This window comes from Nannospalax galili, unplaced genomic scaffold, assembly GCF_000622305.1.
Source record: "Nannospalax galili isolate Female #2095 unplaced genomic scaffold, S.galili_v1.0 scaffold522, whole genome shotgun sequence".
In the NCBI taxonomy this organism is placed as follows: domain Eukaryota; kingdom Metazoa; phylum Chordata; class Mammalia; order Rodentia; family Spalacidae; genus Nannospalax; species Nannospalax galili.
Window position 1 is genome coordinate 122,095 of NW_008348874.1, and position 19,055 is coordinate 141,149.

Consider the following 19,055-nt stretch of genomic DNA (forward strand, 5'->3'; position numbering starts at 1 on the left):
GGAAGATACTGTCCTTTCCTCCAGTGAATGTTCTTGGCCCCTTTGTCAAATATCAGATGGCTGAAATTGCATGTACTAATATTTGGGTCTTCAATTTTGTTCCATTGATCTATGGGTCTATTTTTGTGCCAGTACTATGTGGTTTTTATGACTACAGTGATGTAATATACTTTAAAATCTGTATAGCAATCCACCCAGCACTGCTTTTAGTGCTCAGGGTTGCTTTGGTAGCCAGAGTCTTTTGTGCTTCCATATGTATCTTAGGATTTTTTATCAATTCCATGAAGAATGTCATGGGTATTTTGATTGGCATTACATTGAATTTATGAATTGGTATTACATTGAATATATGAATATACGATGGTCACTTTCACAATATTAAATATTCTAATCCATGAGCATGGGAGGTCCTTCCATCATCTGGTGTCTTCCTCAATTTCTTTCTTTAAAGACTTAAAATTTTCATTGTAGAAGGCTTTAATGTCTTTGGTCATGTTTATTCCACAGTTTTTTAAATTTATTTATTTATTTTATTTATTTAGTTATTTTTGAGGCATATTGTGAAAGGGAAGGTTTCCATTTACTCTTTCTCTGATTGCTTATTATTGGTATATAGAATGGCTCCTGACTTTTGTAAATTAATTTTGTAACCTCCCACTTTACTCAGAGTATTAATCATTTCTAGAAGTTTTCTGGTGGAATATTTTGCATCTCCTAGATATAGTATCATATTATCTGCAAAAAGGGAAAATTTCCTTTGAAATTATTACTCCTTTAATTTCCTTCTCTTGTGTTACTGCTCTTGCAAGTGTTTCAAGCACTGTATTAAAAAGGGATGGAGATAGTGGACAGCTTATCTGGTTCCTGAATTTAATGGGAATTCTTCCAGTTCAAGGAAGTGAAGAGAAAAACCCACAGAGTGGAAGAAAATCTTCACCAGCAACACATCTGACAGATGTTTAACATCCAGAATACATAAAGAAATCAAAACACAAAGAATCAATACAGCAAGTAACCCAATTAAAAGATGGGTCAAGGACCTGAACAGAGAGTTCTCAAAAGAAGAAATAAAGACATCCAAGAAATATCTTAAAAGGTGTTCAACATCATTAGTAACTAGGAAAATGCAAATCAAAACCACTTTAAGATATCATCTTATCCCAGTCAGACTGCTTAGGTTCAAAAGAACAAATGATAACAAATGTTGGAGAGGATGTGTGGAAAGGGGAATGCTCATCCACTGCTGGTGGGATTGCAAACTTGTTCAACTCCTATGAAAAGCAGTGTGGAGGACCATTAAAAAACTAAAAATGAACCTACTATTTGACCCAGTTATACCACTCCTTGGCATGTACCCAAAGAACTCATCCTATTGCAGAGACACTTGTACATCCATGTTTGTTGCTGCTCTTTTCACAATAGCTAACAGACAGAAGCGACCTAAGTGTCCCTCAACTGATGAGTAGATAATGAAAATATGGTACATTTACACAATGGAGTTCTACTCAGTGGTAAAGAAAGATGAAATAATGAAAATTGCAGTAAATGGGTGGAACTTGAAACTCTTATACTAAGTGAAGTAACACAGACTCAGAGAAACAAGTGACGTATGATCTCCCTTATATGTGGGTCTTAGCACCAAATCCTTATAAATGGATATTCTAGTCACCACTCATCAAAGTAGCTCATTTTTCACCAGTCAGAGACTATTACCAAGAACCACAACTGGTCACAAATGGACATTGTCTATGAATTGCCCAGGCCTAAGTGACACATCCACAATGCAAACTCTACACTTAAAGCTCATGGAACATAGAACAAGGATATTGAAGATGATGATACTAGTGAATCTTTCTGTTCTCAATAATGAAGCTCCTTCATGCAGCAGAGGGCCAGGAACACAAAAGGTCACAAATAGCCAAAGTGTAGAGATTAAAGGTCTGCTCAATGATGGTCTTTGGACACGACCCCTTTATTAAACCACTCACCCAAGGCTCAGGTATCATCTTGGAAGAGGGGGTAGAAAGGTTGTAAGAGCCAGGGAATATGGGCATGACTATATGGAAATAGAGTCCTACAACTTCTGGGAACATGCTCGTATGGTTATATGGCAATGGTGTCAGCATACACAAGTCTCATTCAGTCTCAGGCAGAAAATAACCCAGCACAGAACTGGGAAAATGAATAGCAGACCTCAGTCTTCTCTGAAGTAATGTTGGCAACTGATTGCTGCTGGATGAAGAAGAGCTGATCTTCCTAAAACAATTGACTTTAGATAGGTTGACAAGACTTAGTGGATGGACTTGCACTGGGGAACAGCTGGGGCCACTGACAACCCAATAGGTCTTAACAGGGATGACAGAGTATATGGGCTCCAGTGGCGGGGGGGGGCGCTATGGGAGTGTGCCAGTGGGGATGGAGGTATGATGATTAAGATTGTTTGAGCTGTTTTGTATGAAATGCACAAAAAATCAATAAAAATAAAAATAATAAATAAATAATGAGTTCTCTATCTGTATCTATATGTTAAGAACACTCCCTGCTTTTTCACCTAGAAATTACAGGGTATCAGGCCTTATATTGAAGTTCTTGATCTATTTGGAACTAAGTTTTGTGCAATGTAAAAGAATCTAGTTTCAGCCTTCAGCAAAGTGGCTGGATACAAAATTAACACACGAAATCAACAGCCTTCTTACATACCAATGGCAAACATACTGAAAAAGAAATCAAGAAATCAATCACATTCATCATAGCCATCAAAAACATAAATACTTAGGAATAAACCTAACCAAAAAAAAATCAAAGAGCTCCACAATGAAAATCTTGATACTGAAGAAAGATATTGAGAAATACAATAGATTTTTTGTTCAAAAAATTAATATTGTGAAATGTTCATCCTACCACAAAGTCTTCTTTGCACTCTTGTTCATCCTTATGGTACCCACAGTACTTTGAGTATTCCTCTATTATAGACCTTCTATCTACTGTAGATTTCCATATTTAAACAGCTACCTTACTCATTTATTGTGAAATATTTTTAGTTAGGAACTATGTCTATTTCATCTTTACATGGGAATTATCTTTCACTATAATCAACTGTTTTTCTTAGTAATTGCAAATTAATGAAGATACAAAGTCTCATTCAATCCATAAATTCTTTCTTAAACAGCCTATCACATAAAGGAAAATAAAAATCACACTAGTAATTTCAGAGTCTGTTATGAATTGGTCACACATGTGTAGATAGGCTTAAAGGAGAAAAGGATACTGGGGCATGTAGATTTAATGACAAGCAGCTATGGAAAGACTGTAGCTTGAATCTTAGGTTTGAGGCTTGATTCCCTTAACTATACGTTGAGATCAAGCTGTGCCCAGCTTTGAGTTACTCCATATGATGGGAAGCACTGGATTTTCATTATGAAAGACTCCATTTTACAAGTAACTTTAGACTACATTTTGACTCAGGATGATGCTGTACCAGTACCATCTGTCTGGCATCACCAATTTTGCACATACTGATAAATAACTTACTCCTTAAAGTTAAAAAAGTGCCATGCTTAGCAAAGTAAATTGGGCCATATAAGCACATTGGTATATTAAAATTATATCAGACAAGAGAGTTCAGTGAATTTATCAAGTACACCAAGCAGAAGTGTGCAACATTATCTCTGAACCCCATGAAAAGAACAGCATTGCAATGGCAGCCACCTCACCCCACCTATCGTAAGACAACTCAGTGTGTACATTCAGGGACCAACAAGGAGAGAACTCCCAGCTATCCCAGGGAATTCAGTTCAGCTAAATACCCAGTGTTGAAACAGTCTACTGAAATCCCCATCTATCTAGACCCTGATCTGCATTTCACCTCTAATGACCTCAATGGTCTTCACTTCAGCAGTTAAACACAAGCTTAAAGCTAATTTAAAGCCTGTGGGCCCAAGGCTTGGTCCTGCAATGGGGCCTCCAGCAGCTCTCAAACTGCATTCATTCTCCAAAATCACAGCTTCCCCTACTCCCTGCTACTGTTCCTCTGCTCTAGTCAAGCCTCTTTGAACTACTTGAGCCCTGTGTCAGCCTCTTTAACCCTGTAGTCATACTGTATTCTGCATGTATACATATGCAGATTTAAATATTGTAGGACATGTAATGTGTAATCTGTGAGTTAATTTTCATAGTTAGGATAAAAGAAACTGTGTTTGTCTGGACTGTTATCAAAGGAAATTGAAGCTATTTGGCAAATTTAAGTCAACAAAACCAATGTAGCTTATGAATTTATTGTTATTTAATGAATTTTGAAATTGTACAAGCATGTATATTTTCTTACCAGTATGCTCATGATACAGTGGTAATACTGGGAGGTCAGTGGAACATTTAGGAAGCTGACCTAATAAAAGGAAGTGAAGTGATTGTGGGAATGCCCCTGCAGGAAATATGATATCCCCTTCTTCCATTTTTCTCCAAAGTTTGCCTTCAGTCACTGTGCAATGAGCAGCTTTGCTCTAGTACATGCTTTCTGCTACATTTGCCTCACCTCAGGACTCAGAACAGTGGAGCCAGCTGAACCCAGACCTAAACCTCTGAAATCACAAGCTAAAATTAACCTTTTCATATTATAAGTTGATTTTTTTTCAAGTATTGTGTTACTGTTAACTAGGGTCATATCATTTTGTAAAATTCCTGTCTTGATTGAATTGTAATGATTCAGTAACTATAGTAATTTGATTTCTGGAAGTGAAGTAACTTGTTTGTCTGTTCTTCTTGACTTCCCTGCCGTAGGGACCCCAGTGATAGCCAGCTATAAAGGATATTTATCGGTCACCTGGCATTCATTAAATGACCACTCACTGGTTACCCTTAGCAGTGGCCAACCACAGGAAAAAACATTTCTGCCCTATACCCCAGCTTGTAAGTAGACAGAGGACTCTGATTCTTATGAGACCTGTCCAATTAAAGATCTGCACAGCCTTAAGTAACTCATTCCCTTGTGTGTTTTTCCTTCTCACTGACCTTTCAGTAACAATATCAGAAAGTTGACTCACAGGCAGCATAGAAGAGGGAAGTTACAGGACCTATTAATTTAATGAAAGGCTTATTGAATGGAGCCAGTACTTTGGAATTCTGAGGGAAAAGTCTGAACAACTTGAGCTTAAATTCTGAAAGGGGGATGCTGGGTAGTACTAGATGAGTAGGAGAGCTGCTGGTTGTCAGTCCTCTGGGAGGTTGTGCCTTGATGGGCATTTACACTTATGAGACAGAGTGGACAAGCACGTACTTGAGAAGTCTCAGACTAAGGTCCACTTGGTTAATACATGATTACTTGGTTCTCCAACTGAGAGTGTAGTATTATCAACTACCGCCGAGCACATTAGATAGGCTAATGCTAAAAATGCTGAAAGAACGGGACAATGTTCTGATGCTACAGAAAAATTCATGACAAAAATTAAACAAGTAAGCATGCGTCTTATGCCTTTCAGCTTTCCTTCACAGCCTACAGAACTGGAACAATACCATAGCAAGAAGCCAACAAGGAAAGAGAATGTAGCAACTTCGCTTTAGCATCACAGAAGACAAGTTAGAAGATTGGACTTGTCACAGAATACTTACCCTTTGAAGTATGATTTATTTTTTACTACACTTTCCAAAGTTGGGTTTGTAGACCAGCAATAGGATGGGCTGTGTCTGTGTTGCATGTAAATGCCTGCCTCAGAATCCACAAAACGACCTCACATTCATGTAGCAATTTATCATTTTTCAATTTTCAGTGAAGTTTCCCATATAATACCTGCTTTTTAACTCCACAGTACAGTTATTTCTATTTTACATGCTGCTCTGCTGTCACTTAGGCCATTCTCTAATACTTGGGGAAATTCTTTTATAGCAATTTTTATTTTTGAAATACACAGATGTATTTCCAACAGCAATTTACAAAAATGCCTCCTTGCACCACAGCTTTGACATCAGGATATATTTAATATGTTTAAAACTTTGTCATTCTGGGCTGGAGAGATGGCTCAACAGTTAAGAGCATTGAGTGCTCTTGCAGAGGACCCTGGCTCAGTTCCTAGCACCCACATGGAGGCTAGCCACAGGGGATCTGACACCCTTTTTTGACCTCCATGGGCTTTGTGCCTCACAGGTGCATTTACAAACATGCAGGCAATACATCCATACACATAAAATTAAAAAAAAAATAGTAAATAAAAAATATGAGGTAAAAAGTGACTGAGCTGATGCTGACTTATAGCAACTACACGCACATACCCATAGTTTATGGGCTCATATGCCTATGTTCACACACCCACGCTACCAAGTACACAACACGACATACACACGGGCGCACGTGTGTGCACGTGCGGGCGCACACACGCAGCGTTATCACTCTAAATAATATCTGTGTTGTTTTAACCTACGTCTCTCCAGTTTTGAGTGGTTTGAACCTGTTCATACAGTATATCAAACTACCTATTCATGTATATTTCTCACTTTTTATGCCAAAGATTTTTTTAGCTTTTCCATGTTAGTGTTTTCCTTAACTTTTCTGCATGCTTGCTTTTAGCACCAATTCTTTAAGTGTAAGGAAAAGAAAGTGCTGGCTAGTTCTTTAAGGTTGTCTGTGGGGGGTGGGTCATTGCATTTGAATTATGATTAACGGGGGAAGCTGAGTTGTTCATAATGCTGAATTAGCTGGTGGGGGATGCATGCTTTTAATCCCAGCACTCTAGAAACAGAGGCATGTCGATCTCTGTATGTTTGAGGCCAGCTTGATCTACATAGCAAGTTCTAGGCCAGCCAAGGCTACAGGGAGACCCTGTCAATAATAATAATAATAATAAAGGACAGAGGATTGTTTCACAGATGGTAAAGTTTTGCTTGTATGCCTCCTTATAATTTTTTTCAGGTAGGTTTTATATATTTTAAGTTATTTCTAAGCATTTAAAATTCTGTTGTAAATGAAACGCTTTCCATTATATAATGCCACTTCATTCTTATCTGTATGTTTAAAGGTGTTTTTCTATTCTCCCATTTCATGTGTGTGAGCATGTGGAGTGCATGCGGGTGTATACATGCTTGCATGTATCAGGGCACACGTATATGTCAGTGTGTGTATACACGTGTGCATGGGCATGTGGAGTCCCGAGGCTGATGTTGGGAATCATTCTCCACGCTCTTCCATCTTATTCTTTGTGGCAGGGTCTCTCTGTCAAAAACCAGAGCGCAACAATTTGGTGAGTAGGGCTAGCCAGCTAAATCTAGGGAGGAAATCCTGCCTCCAGCATCTTTTATTTCTAAAGTTTTCTTTTTCTACTGATCAGTTCAGCTGGTAATACCTGGATTTTCATCCCCACCCCCATCATAGATTTTTATTCATTAAATAAATGTGTTGTTTTTCTAGATTCTCCTTCACTATTTTCTTTCTTTTTTCTATTCCCTTGAGTTTTCTTTTAGCTTACTTGGTGCCCTGGTTTTAGCTTGTTATTTTTAAATAAAAATATTAATTTAGTTTTGCCATTTCATTTTATTGGTAAAAGTATCTATTGCTATAAATTTTTCTTTTGATGACAAAAGAGCCATATGCTATAGATTTTGTTATGTAGTATTTACATTGTTATTGTCATTTTTTGCCCAAGTTTTGTTGTTGATGTTATGGGCATGTGCCAATGTATCAATCAAAAGGTTTGTACTAAATATGTGAACAAAATTGGTATAAACCTATAACTCACATTTTATCAAATGTACTCTGGCCTTTTTGTGACTTACAATGGTACTAGAATTGTTAGGATACAAGAAAAAGTTCTAGTTCAAGGAAATGTACTTATATTCATTCTTGGGAATACAAATACTTAGGAATTATTTTATGTGCTCACAAATAAAATATTATGGGAGATGCTTGAGAGGTGGCTCAGCACTTAAGAGTGCCTATTACTCTTCCAGAGGACCAAATTTAATTCTCAGCACCCACATCAGGTGACTCACAACCACTTGTAACTCCAGCTACAGGGGATTTGATGTCCTTTTCTGGCCTCTGCAAGCACCTGCACACACAGAGACACATACACAGATACATAAATAAAAGTAATAATGTGGTGACAACTAGTCACATTTCTTATTCTTTTATTTTTAGCTGCATCCAAATAAATGGATTTTTCCATCTCCTTTTAAAATAACAGACCACATGTTTCATTTTGTTTAAAACATGTAGGTGGACTGGGAGAAACAAAAAATGTTGATATTTAAAGTATAAAAAGTAGCTTAGATTCTAACAGTATAACATGTTTATTAGAATGGTAAAACTATTTTTTATGTTTGGAAGTATTTTTTAAATATCATTATTGAGTCTAAAAAATTTAATTATACATTAAATTTCTAATTTATGAAGTCATATTACTTCATAAGATCATTAACTTAGCTTTCATTTCAATAAATTCATGAAATGCAAATCCAGTACAGGTAAACACAAAGATATCGAAAATTTTCCAGGAAATTTTAGCTTCACACTAAACGCAGGTCAGGTTTAATGGCGGATACATTCGATGTCAGTGCTCAGGAGGCAGAAGTAGATGGATCTGTCTAAGTTAGAGGTCAGCCTGGTCTAATTAATGTATTCCAGTCCATCCAGGGATGCATAGTGAGACCCTGTCTCAGAAAGGAAAAAACTAAATTCAAAGAAGTTAAGTTATTTCAAAATAGTAGCTGCCTTTTCTTTATTATAGGGAAGTGTGGGTCTCCATGGTGATACCTTTCCTGAGTCTTAATATGCAGTGTTAACATTGGAATGTCAGCCTAATTTTCCCAATATTGATTCTTAATAAAGTAAAAACAAAATCAAAGATGTCTAATTTATTAAGGTACTAATATTTTAGCAAATAAATCAGTAAGCATTGAATTCTTTTGTTTGCTTATAAGAACAATCTAAAACATGGAGAGTTCCAATGATGGCATTTTTTAGGACACTTTGGATTCATCACGAAAGTAATTACTGTTTTAGCAGCTGTTGGTAGCATATGTGTGTGTGTGTGTGTGTGTGTGTGTGTGTGTGTGTGTTTAAATGGCATTAGTTATTAGCTGACCATTGGGTGACTATGCTCCTTTCTAGGTGAGCTGGGAAAATGGTTCAATATTCTCTTGACTCAGAAAACCCCCCAAAATCATGTGAACCAGGAGGCCCCAGTCTTCATGTTCACTTTAAGAACATCTGTGAAGCTGCCCAGGCTAGGAAGGGTATGCATATATGAAAAGTCACTAACAATCAGAAAGGCATCACTTTAAAGAAGCAATGTGTGACACTCCAGTGGTATAATAGTGGAGTTGGTAGGTGTGACCAGGTCAGATAGTGGAGCTGCACACAGGGTCAGTATCCCAAAAGGAGTGCTGAATTTTTGTTGCACATGCTTAAAAATGCAGAGAGTAATGCTATCTTAAGAGTTTAGATGTAGATTCTCTAGTCATTGAGCATATTCAGGTGAACAACTCACTGAAGATGCACCACAGAACTTAGAGAGCTCACGGTTGCGTGAATCCACACGTGAGCTCCCCTACCATGTGGACATAATCCTCACTGAGAAGGAAAATTGTTCCTAAGCCTGAATAGGAGGTTGCATAAAAGAAAAAGATATCAAGGAAGAAACTGAAGAAACAAAACATTATGACATGGAAATAAATTGAGCATAAAATAAATGCAGATAAAAGTAAAAAATAAAATAAGAGAAAAAGGGTACTATCCAAGACCTATAAACTTATTGCTACAATATTATAAATATTAAATTGGTATTAAGTAGAGTGAAATAAATGAAAATTCTATTTGAATAAAACAAAATTATTATACTTAGTGAATGTGAAATTGCATTGAGTAGTAACGTCTGTTGAAGCTCAGAGGTTAAGCTAAGGTTTTTAAATTTTGTTTATCATTTTTTTATTATTCTGTGTGTATGACTGTATTGCCTGCATGTATGTAAGTGCAACTGTGATTCTGCAATGTCTGCAGAGGTCAGAAGAGGGTGTCAGATTCCCTGGAATAGGAGTTACAGACAGATGTTAGACACCACGTGGGTGCTGGGAATCAAGCCTGCAAGAGCATCCAATGCTCTTAATGGTTAGGCCATCTTCCCCAGCTCCTAAACTGAGCTTTAATAGTCCTTCATTTTTCTATTTCATCAAGGCAATTTAACAACTGAATAACATCGTTAGGAATAATGTACAATACGGCAACATAACTGAAATGTAAAACCCTTAAAAATGTATGAAATAAAGTGAAATGCTATTTCATAAGGAAAATTAACTCCTGGATAAAAATGTCCAATTTAGAACTTAGAAAGTTTAACGGGCTGTTAGTCAAGAGTAATATATCAATATAGGTACTTAATTGGTTCCTATGTCTTTAAAAATATATTCTGAAAGGAAACATTTAAACAAATCACCTAAGATTTATTTGGATGCTTAGTACCATTTGGAAATGGAGAGTTAACTATGTTAAAGGGTCTTTTTTAAAACTAACCCCAGGTATGAATTGTGTTGGTAGAACATTATCAGATTTCATCAATTAATGTTGACTAAGCTCCAAGTTTCCTGAGTAAATAGAAAAAGAACACAGAAGGAAAGTTCTAATATCTCAATCCAATTCAGTAATGCATGAAAACACAAATCATAATCAAGGATTTTACCTGGATAGAGGAGACTGTTTGCTGAAAGGATCTTTCTGTAGAAGCTGATGAGAAGGCTAGAAGCCTTTTACCTTATCACATTCAACTGAAGGAAGACTCAGGAAAAATGGGGATACAGTCCCAACCACAGCACTTTTTATCAACAGCCTTGCAGACATCTTGCCTACAACTCATTAGAGTGACTTAGTACATTAATGTTTGGAAGAGATCCGATGGCTGTTTCCTAACTTTAAGTATTTAGATGCATATATATGAACATATACAATAAATTTATAATATATGTACAGCTTTCTCAAATTCTTGGAAATGCTTTGAACTGAAATTTTATAGAACCGATTTTTTTCTGGTGATTTATTCTCTGTCAACAGAATACTGTGGCTTGAACAGTTTTTAGCTCTAAATGATACACAGAAAGCTAGGGGCATTCTACCAAGTTGTCTAGAATCCCTCAAGTCTGAGACTACATTTGATACTATCACTTCCCTGAATACCTAATATTATAAACATTAATGCCTGCCACACAATCGCTTAGAATTCTCACAAACTTTCCTGAATTCTGAAAGCACATAAATCCTCTGCTTTTGTCTTGTCTCTTTTACACGTCACAGTCATACAATGTTTTTGTTTTTTTTTAATCACTTCAGACAGTGAAGAAGTGGGCTGAGCAAGGTCTTAGAGGATTGAAAAAAGTATTCAGTGGAGATTCACTCCTTCAACAAATATTTACTGAGACTGTGCTATGCAGTAGACAATAGAATAGCATTTTAAATCTTCAAACATCCTCTAGAAGATTTCTTCAAGGGTTTGCAACAAAGGGATGAATTCAGGCTGGGGGAAACATTAAATTCCCATTCAATCTAGATAATTCTGCTTGGGGGAAAAGTGAATTTATGATTCCCAACAATGAGAGGATTTATGATCTGTTTTTAACATTCCACTAATGCTACATTTTAGCTTTCTAATTGTAAATTTTTTTCAATTTTTTAATAAATTTGTATAGTAGAGAAATGGTTATCATTATGGCATTTCATACATAAGTGTCATTGTTCTTGTTCTTATTCACCTTCTTTCCTATACTGCCCTCCCCTGTCTCACTACCTTACCAGTTTTTTTAAATTAAAAAAAAGTTTCTCTTTTATGAGACTCAGGTTCACTATAAAATTTTCCATTTGTGAATCAGATTTCATCTTATTTAATCTCTCTGGTCTTTTTTTCTTTACTAACATTTTCCTAACACATTGGAAATATGCATACTATTTGCTAAATTAATTGACTATATAAACTTATTATAGTCATCTGACATGCTGATTCTTTTATATGCTTTAGTTTTCTCAGTATTATTTAATACTCTGCTATCAGTCAGCTATATATTGGTTCATTCAGGTACTCATTCCAATGGGAATGTCTGTATGTTGTTTTCTTATAGAACTTGAAGCCTTCTCTGCCCTAAGTCCACTTGAGAACCTGAACAAGCTTTGTACATGTGGTGAAAAACTACAATATTTGGGGACTGGAGAGCTGGCTCAGTGGCAAAGAGCACAGTATTTAAGGTTTTTGTCTGATAATATCCCTGTGCTCTTTTGTATGGACCAGAAAAAATCAACAGGGAAATAAATGTGAGAAGTATAGATAGGTAGGAGCTAAGAAAAGAGATAGGCGAAGAGCTGGGACAGCATGGGAATCCCAGGTCCTAGCTGACGCTGAAATTCCATTATCCTTTCTTGTGGAAATTGAAGCTCTTGGAATTTTAAAGATCTATGTTACCTTTCTACCTATTTCCTTCATTTGCATTTTTTAATCTGGTGGGGAGGGGCTCTTGATTTTAAACAGCTCTGTTCTAAACAACATAATTCAATATAGATAAAATGGATATTTCAGAACTGCTCTTGAGTAGAGCTCTGTAGTTGCTTTGGGAAAAGGAATATAAATAAGACACAGCCTCTGAACCCAAGCATCCTTATTTTGAGGACTGCTGTTAGCACATAGTAATTGCAGATAATGTTTTAAACAATGATGTCAGTAGGGGTCGCTCATAATTTACTGAACTACCTTTCACATTTGTTGATCTAAACAATATTTATTGTAATACATATTTTCTTTCATGATTTTATTAATATGGTTGATTAAATTGAAAATGCCTTTTTATCATTTAAGTGTTGAAATTTCCATTTTATTTACTTTAAAATGTTTTCATTTTATTATTTATTTTTATTTCATGTGTATGAGTGTTTTGTCTGCATTTAGGTAAGTGTACCACATGTGTACAGCGCCTATAATAGAGCATCAGATCCCCCTGGAACTTGATGGTGATTAGCTATAATGTGGGTTCTGGGAAGCTAACCCAGGTCTTCAGCAAGAGCAATCAGCGCTCTTAACTTTTGAACCATCTGTCCAGACCTGAAATTTCCATTCTAAATGCACATTTATTAGAACAGTTGTCTTGGTTGTTATTGATTGGATTGTAATGGTGCTAAAAGACACTGCAGGTATTACATAGTCCCATGTTAGGAATTAATACATATCAAGTCTAACAGATAATCTTTAAGACATGGAAGAGAGATTGGAATATAAAGTTTGAAACGGATAAAGAAAACATAGCTTATATAAACAATGGAAGTTTGTCATTCATGAAGAAGAACACAGTTATGTCATTTGAAGGATTTTTGATGCAACTGCATACAGTCATATTAAATTAAGTCAGTCTCAGAAAGACAATTACCACATGCTTTCTCTTATTTGTGGATCTTAAATACTATACGCAAAATCATTTATATGTTGCTAATCTGAAAGGAGAAATAAATTTGTCTGGGGAACAAGTGGGATAAACTAAAGGGAGAGGGATGAGAAATGAGAGAGATGCATCATATAAGGGGGTGTTATGTTTAAAGTACATTATGTATTTACATTAAAATTGCATTACGGAACCCTTTTTAATAAAAAAAAATTTTTTTTTGGTCTTCTTGAGACATGGTATCCCTGCACCACCAGCTGGCTTAAAACTCATTATGGAGCAAGGTTTGCCTTGATCTCACAGAGCTCTGCCTGCCTCTTCCTTGGGAGTCCTGGGATTAAAGGCATTTGCCACCATGTCCAGCTGTATGTATGTGAAAATGTTGCTTGAATTTGTATTGAAAATATTCCCACTAGAAATTGAATTAACTGTTTCTTGTAGTCCCCTTTCTGTGTGACTTTTAATTATGGCTATATAAATTTCTTAGCTCTTGATCTTTAAATCCTTTTTATGGATTCCTCTTATTTCTTAATTGCTGCTTTCTGAAGCTACAAGTGTGATAAGAATTCAAAATCAGCTAAATCACACCATTAACTACCGGTGATTGGTGGCCAGAATATACATTTTTGAGAATGAACATGTGATATACCTTGCCATAGGAATCCTTGAAGCAGATATGTGTATAGCTATATTGGATTCTGATGGCTACCATAATGAAGTATCACATACTGGGAACCTTAAACAATGCAAACATTTTCTCACAGTTGTGGAAGTTACAAGTGTGAGACTGAAGATGTTGGCAAGGCTGATTTCTTTTGAGGCCTCCTTCCTTGGCTTGAACACAACTGGCTTCTTTCTATATCTTCCCGATAATCTTTTATTTGTATATGACAAGTGTGGAATCTAATCTCTTCTAGAAAGTCCAGTAATATTTGATAAGGGGCCAGAAAAGGACCTTTCTCTGTCTTACCTGTCACTTACAAAGCCTTATCTCCACATCTAATAACCTCATTTTGAGTTTAGGATGTCAAAATATGAAATTTGGTGAGACATAGTCATTCTGCAGCTAAACAGTAATAACATGTGCTTAATTAGGCAGTAGGTGATTTCAAAAAACAAGTTAGAATCAAGGCTGGAGAGATGGCTCAGCAGTTAAAAGCACTTGTTGCTCTTGCAGAGGACACAAGTTCAATTCCCAGCACCCACATGGTAGCTAACAATCTCCAATCTCATGGGCTCTGATGCCATTTTCTGGCCTATATTGGCATTACAGAACATGGGTGCACATGCATACATGCAAGCAACATTCATATACATTAAATAAAAATAAAGAAATTAATAAAATTTTAACAAAGCAAGCTAATATCAAGCTAGGTATGGAGGTGCATGTAATCCCAGTATTTGGGAGATTGAGGCAGAAAAATTATGAGTTTGAGACCAAGATAGACTACACACTAAGACCCTGTTCAAGAAAACCAAACTGAAACAAAAAAAAACAAATGAAAAACAAATTAATGAGACTGATCATGCAATGTGCCGTCAAGATCCTGTTAAGCTGATTTTTCCTATTGCCATATGTGTCTCCAGAAGACTGGTTCCTCCAAGGGGCAGGGCCCGAGAGAGTTAGCCAAAGAGCGAGGGGCTTTTGGCACCATCTTGGACAGAAGCAGCACGAGGCCTGGCATGGCCAGAAAGGAATGGCCCTGGTGTCTTGCCTGTGTGGATGCAAGAGGGGGCATCTACCAACTTGGGGCAAGACCATATGCCCACAACAATGGTGACTGTGGGTGGGGTGTGGAAGCAATCTGGAATGTTGGACTGTTGAGCCACAGAGAGGAATGGGGTGCAGGGTGTTCGCCTTGGTATTGGATGCTGGGTATTTGCCTTTGTAAGTTACTCTATTCCCCCTCCCCAGGATATAAACTATGAAAAACTCAGATAAAGATGTGCAATGGTTGTCTACCTGCACCAGGAGCAAGGGACCCTAAGAAAACTTGGGTGACAAATTGGCTCAAATCAGCAGGAGCATGGTGCTAGGAATGACAAACCATGGGAGTTTGGAAAAAGCAAGGGAGCTAATGGTGGCACTGATGTGGATTTTACAGTGGATTATAAAATGTGTAGCTAAAGAGATGCCAGCCACACAGAATGTTGTAAATGTGGTGAAACAGCCCAATTGCAGATATATGAAGATTTGTTAAAAGTTATAGAAAAACTAGAAAAACTGTTAGGGACTGGACCTTGGACACAAGTGGAGAACCCAGAGAGGGGGCACGGCCACTTTGCATAAGAAAAGATGTGCCCAAGGTAGGTAAAGCTGAAAAGACTAGGGAGGTACTGGCAGACCCAGTTGCAGAGCTTGACAGACAACAACAACAACAACAACAAAAAATGGGACATTTTAACTTGTGTAAGGTCCAAGGACTCAGAGGAAAAGACAAATATTAGTAAAAAGGAGATGACCTAAAAATAAAAGTAGCTAAAGCTGCCCCTCAGATTCAACCATTGATACAAAAAGAAAAAAAGATGCTAACAGTGCTGTAGCTAGGAAATACTCCACACTGGAACTGTTAAAACTAGGAAAAACTTTGCAAGCAAGCAATCAAAGAGCCCCTAGCTGTGTGGCTTGAGAGAGTGTAGGACATGGGAGAAAATGACATCAATCTAAGTCCTTAAGAAATTCCACAGATGAGTTATGTAACCACCCATCCATCCTTGCGATATATGCTGTTCAGTCTAGGCCAGTGTGGGGGTGGGGAGTCACTACTTAATGGAATGGCTGGTGGAAGGTATTAGAGATACATGGTCATCACCAAGTGAAACTCTGATAAGTAACAAAAGCTAGAGGACTAAAAAAGAGGGACAGGCATTACTGAGAGAATTAAGTATGAGAAAAGCAATATATGATATCCAGTTCACTGGGACAGATAAGACTGTGTTCACCAGAGATCTAAAGGGAAGCTTAATTCAACTGGGACCTCAAAAATGGCATGAAGCTTTAATAGTTTTGCTAAGCCCTTTAATGGGAAAGGATCTTTGTGAAGTGAGAGAGGCTTTAGCAGATCTAAATGATTCTAACCAGCATATAAAACATGTCTGTAGAATAACAAACCACCTTACAAGAGATATGAAAAAGACCAGACAGAAAAAATGGTCCATTTGGGCTACTTGAAGACAAATGTGGCAAGACTTATGTCAAGCCCAAATTTCCAAAGAAAAAAATTACAGGAAACCAAATTCAGCACTAAAGTGTTTCTGGGAGGCTTTAAAACCAAAATAACAGTTTACAAAAGGCATTCAAAGGATAAAAAGTGTCCCAGGGGTGTTTAAGAATCCCTGAAGATTAAATAAGTTGCATTTCTCTCTGGACAAAGTCTGTACTAGGTGTGGAGGAAGTTTTTCCTGCCAAGGCCTCCCCCAGCAGCCAAGTATGGTCAGTGGAGAAATAACAGGTATAGATACAGTCAGGAGGCAGACCCAGGGCCTGACTCAGAGAGCCAACAGGTGCAGCAGGGACAGGAGAAACCCCTGACCTCCTTAGCCAAGTACAGGGTTAGGTAACTGGAGCCAACACCTGTAACTGTATCAAGGATAAAAGAATACAAAGAGACTCCATGTAAAATTCCCCAAGTGCAAAATGACTCCAAAGGGATAACTAAAGATAGTAAAGAACTAACCAAATTAATACTTCACACCTATGCTATGGTACCTAACAAGGAGCTATGGAGAAAACAGTTAATACGAATGGATAAAGCCTGTCCATGCTGTGTTAGTCTTTGTCTATGACTGATTTAATATATGATGTTAACCTTCCTTTGAGTGTTTCACAGATGTGAAACCCATTTGAAAGATACCTGAAGAAGCAAAGACCAGCTATAGCTGTAAGATTCTTGGGAGTTTTATGGTTGGATAAGATAAAAACTGAGGCTCCCAAACTATACAACTGTTAAAAAAAATCTACAGTACCAGAGGTGGGTTGCCCCCTTATGAGCTACTGGTCAGAGAGATCCTAGAGGATCTCAAATTCATCAAGACTATTGCCACTAATGTCGGTTGTACACTAAAAATGTCAGTAACGCCATGTCACTGATGACACTGCATGATGTGATTGCATGATGAGAAGAAGAGATGGAGTTGAGACTAAGCCAAAAAAAACTCCATGCCACTGGATGGATGATGTTCATAGTGCCAGAAGGTGCTATGCAGGTGACTGGGGAAAAAAGAATACCCTATGTTTCTACTCAACAATGGATCCCGTGTGCTACACACTATGGACATGCCAAGCAATGCCTGAAAGTGCAATAATGGCTTGACCAACATATATACAACTGACAAACTTCTAATTGGATAAAGCCCACTCCTAGGGGTGGAACACACATTTGATGCTATAGACCAGGCAAATCCTCTGTGTTGAGAAAGGCTAGAGGCCCTAACGGGGAAGCCATTACAAGTATACTGCTTAATGAATATAATACACCTACTGGGATATCCTCTCAGTATTTCTATTTATATTCATGTTTGTTTAGACATGTGTATTTCCTTCTGTTTGTCTTTACATTAGAAAAAACACCACTGAGATAGATCAATGGCCATGGCTTGAAGACGGATAATGAATGAGGTGGCCCCAGAAGTTACTATCTCACCATGACACAAGAGAGATCACCCTACATCTGTAACCCCCTCTGAGGCTCAGGGACCTAGCAGAAGTTTTGCAGAAATATTGTAAGAGTGGAGGAAAGGGTGGAGTGTGTCCCCAGGAGCCTGGTTCCTCTAAGGGATGATGGGAACTGCTACAAGAATTGACTGCAGAGAGTTAGCCAAAGAGGAAGGAGTTTTGGTGCCATCTTGGGCAGAAATGGTGCATGGACCAGTACAGTGCCAAAAAGAATGCCCCCAGTGTCTCATCCACATGGACATGAAAGGGGGCATTTACCAACCTAGGGAGAGAACATGTGCTCACAAGGTGTGGGCTAAAGCTAACAGTGACTATGGGTGGGGTGTGGAAGCAATCTGGAACAGCAGGCTGCTGAGCCATGGACTGAAAGGGACACAGGGTGTTACCCTTAGTATGGAGGACTGGGTGTTTGCCTTTGTAAGTTACTATATTCTCCCTCCCCAGGATATAAATTATGAAAAATTCAGATAAAGATGTGCTGTGTGGTTTGTCTACCTGTGCCAGGAGCAAGGAACCCTAAGAAAACTTGTTGACACCATATTAATAAGAAAGTTGAACAAATAGACCTATTGCTGCCTGGGCCTGCATTGAGGCTTTTTCATCCATAATATACTGAGAATATGGTGGGAACTTTTCTAAAATCTGGCCTTAACTCACAGTTTAAAATGTACTTCTTTTTATTCTAATGTATTTCTTAATACTTTGTGAGACTTTTTGGAAAACCTAATTAACGTTATGATTTGTGTGTGTGTGTGTGTGTGTGTGTGTGTATGTGTGTGTGTGTGTGTGTGTGATAAATTGAGTATTTCTTCAGTGCTCATATACTTGTTGATAGGGGATTGGCTACTGTATACATAGGTAGCCATTTTGTTTTTCTTGACTATGTTTCCTTGGGGATTTGTGTTCCCTGAAAAATACCAAAAACAGTGGAATAGTTGCTGTCAACTTAGTATGAAGTAACACTGGTTCTAAAAAATAAAAATCAAAAGGA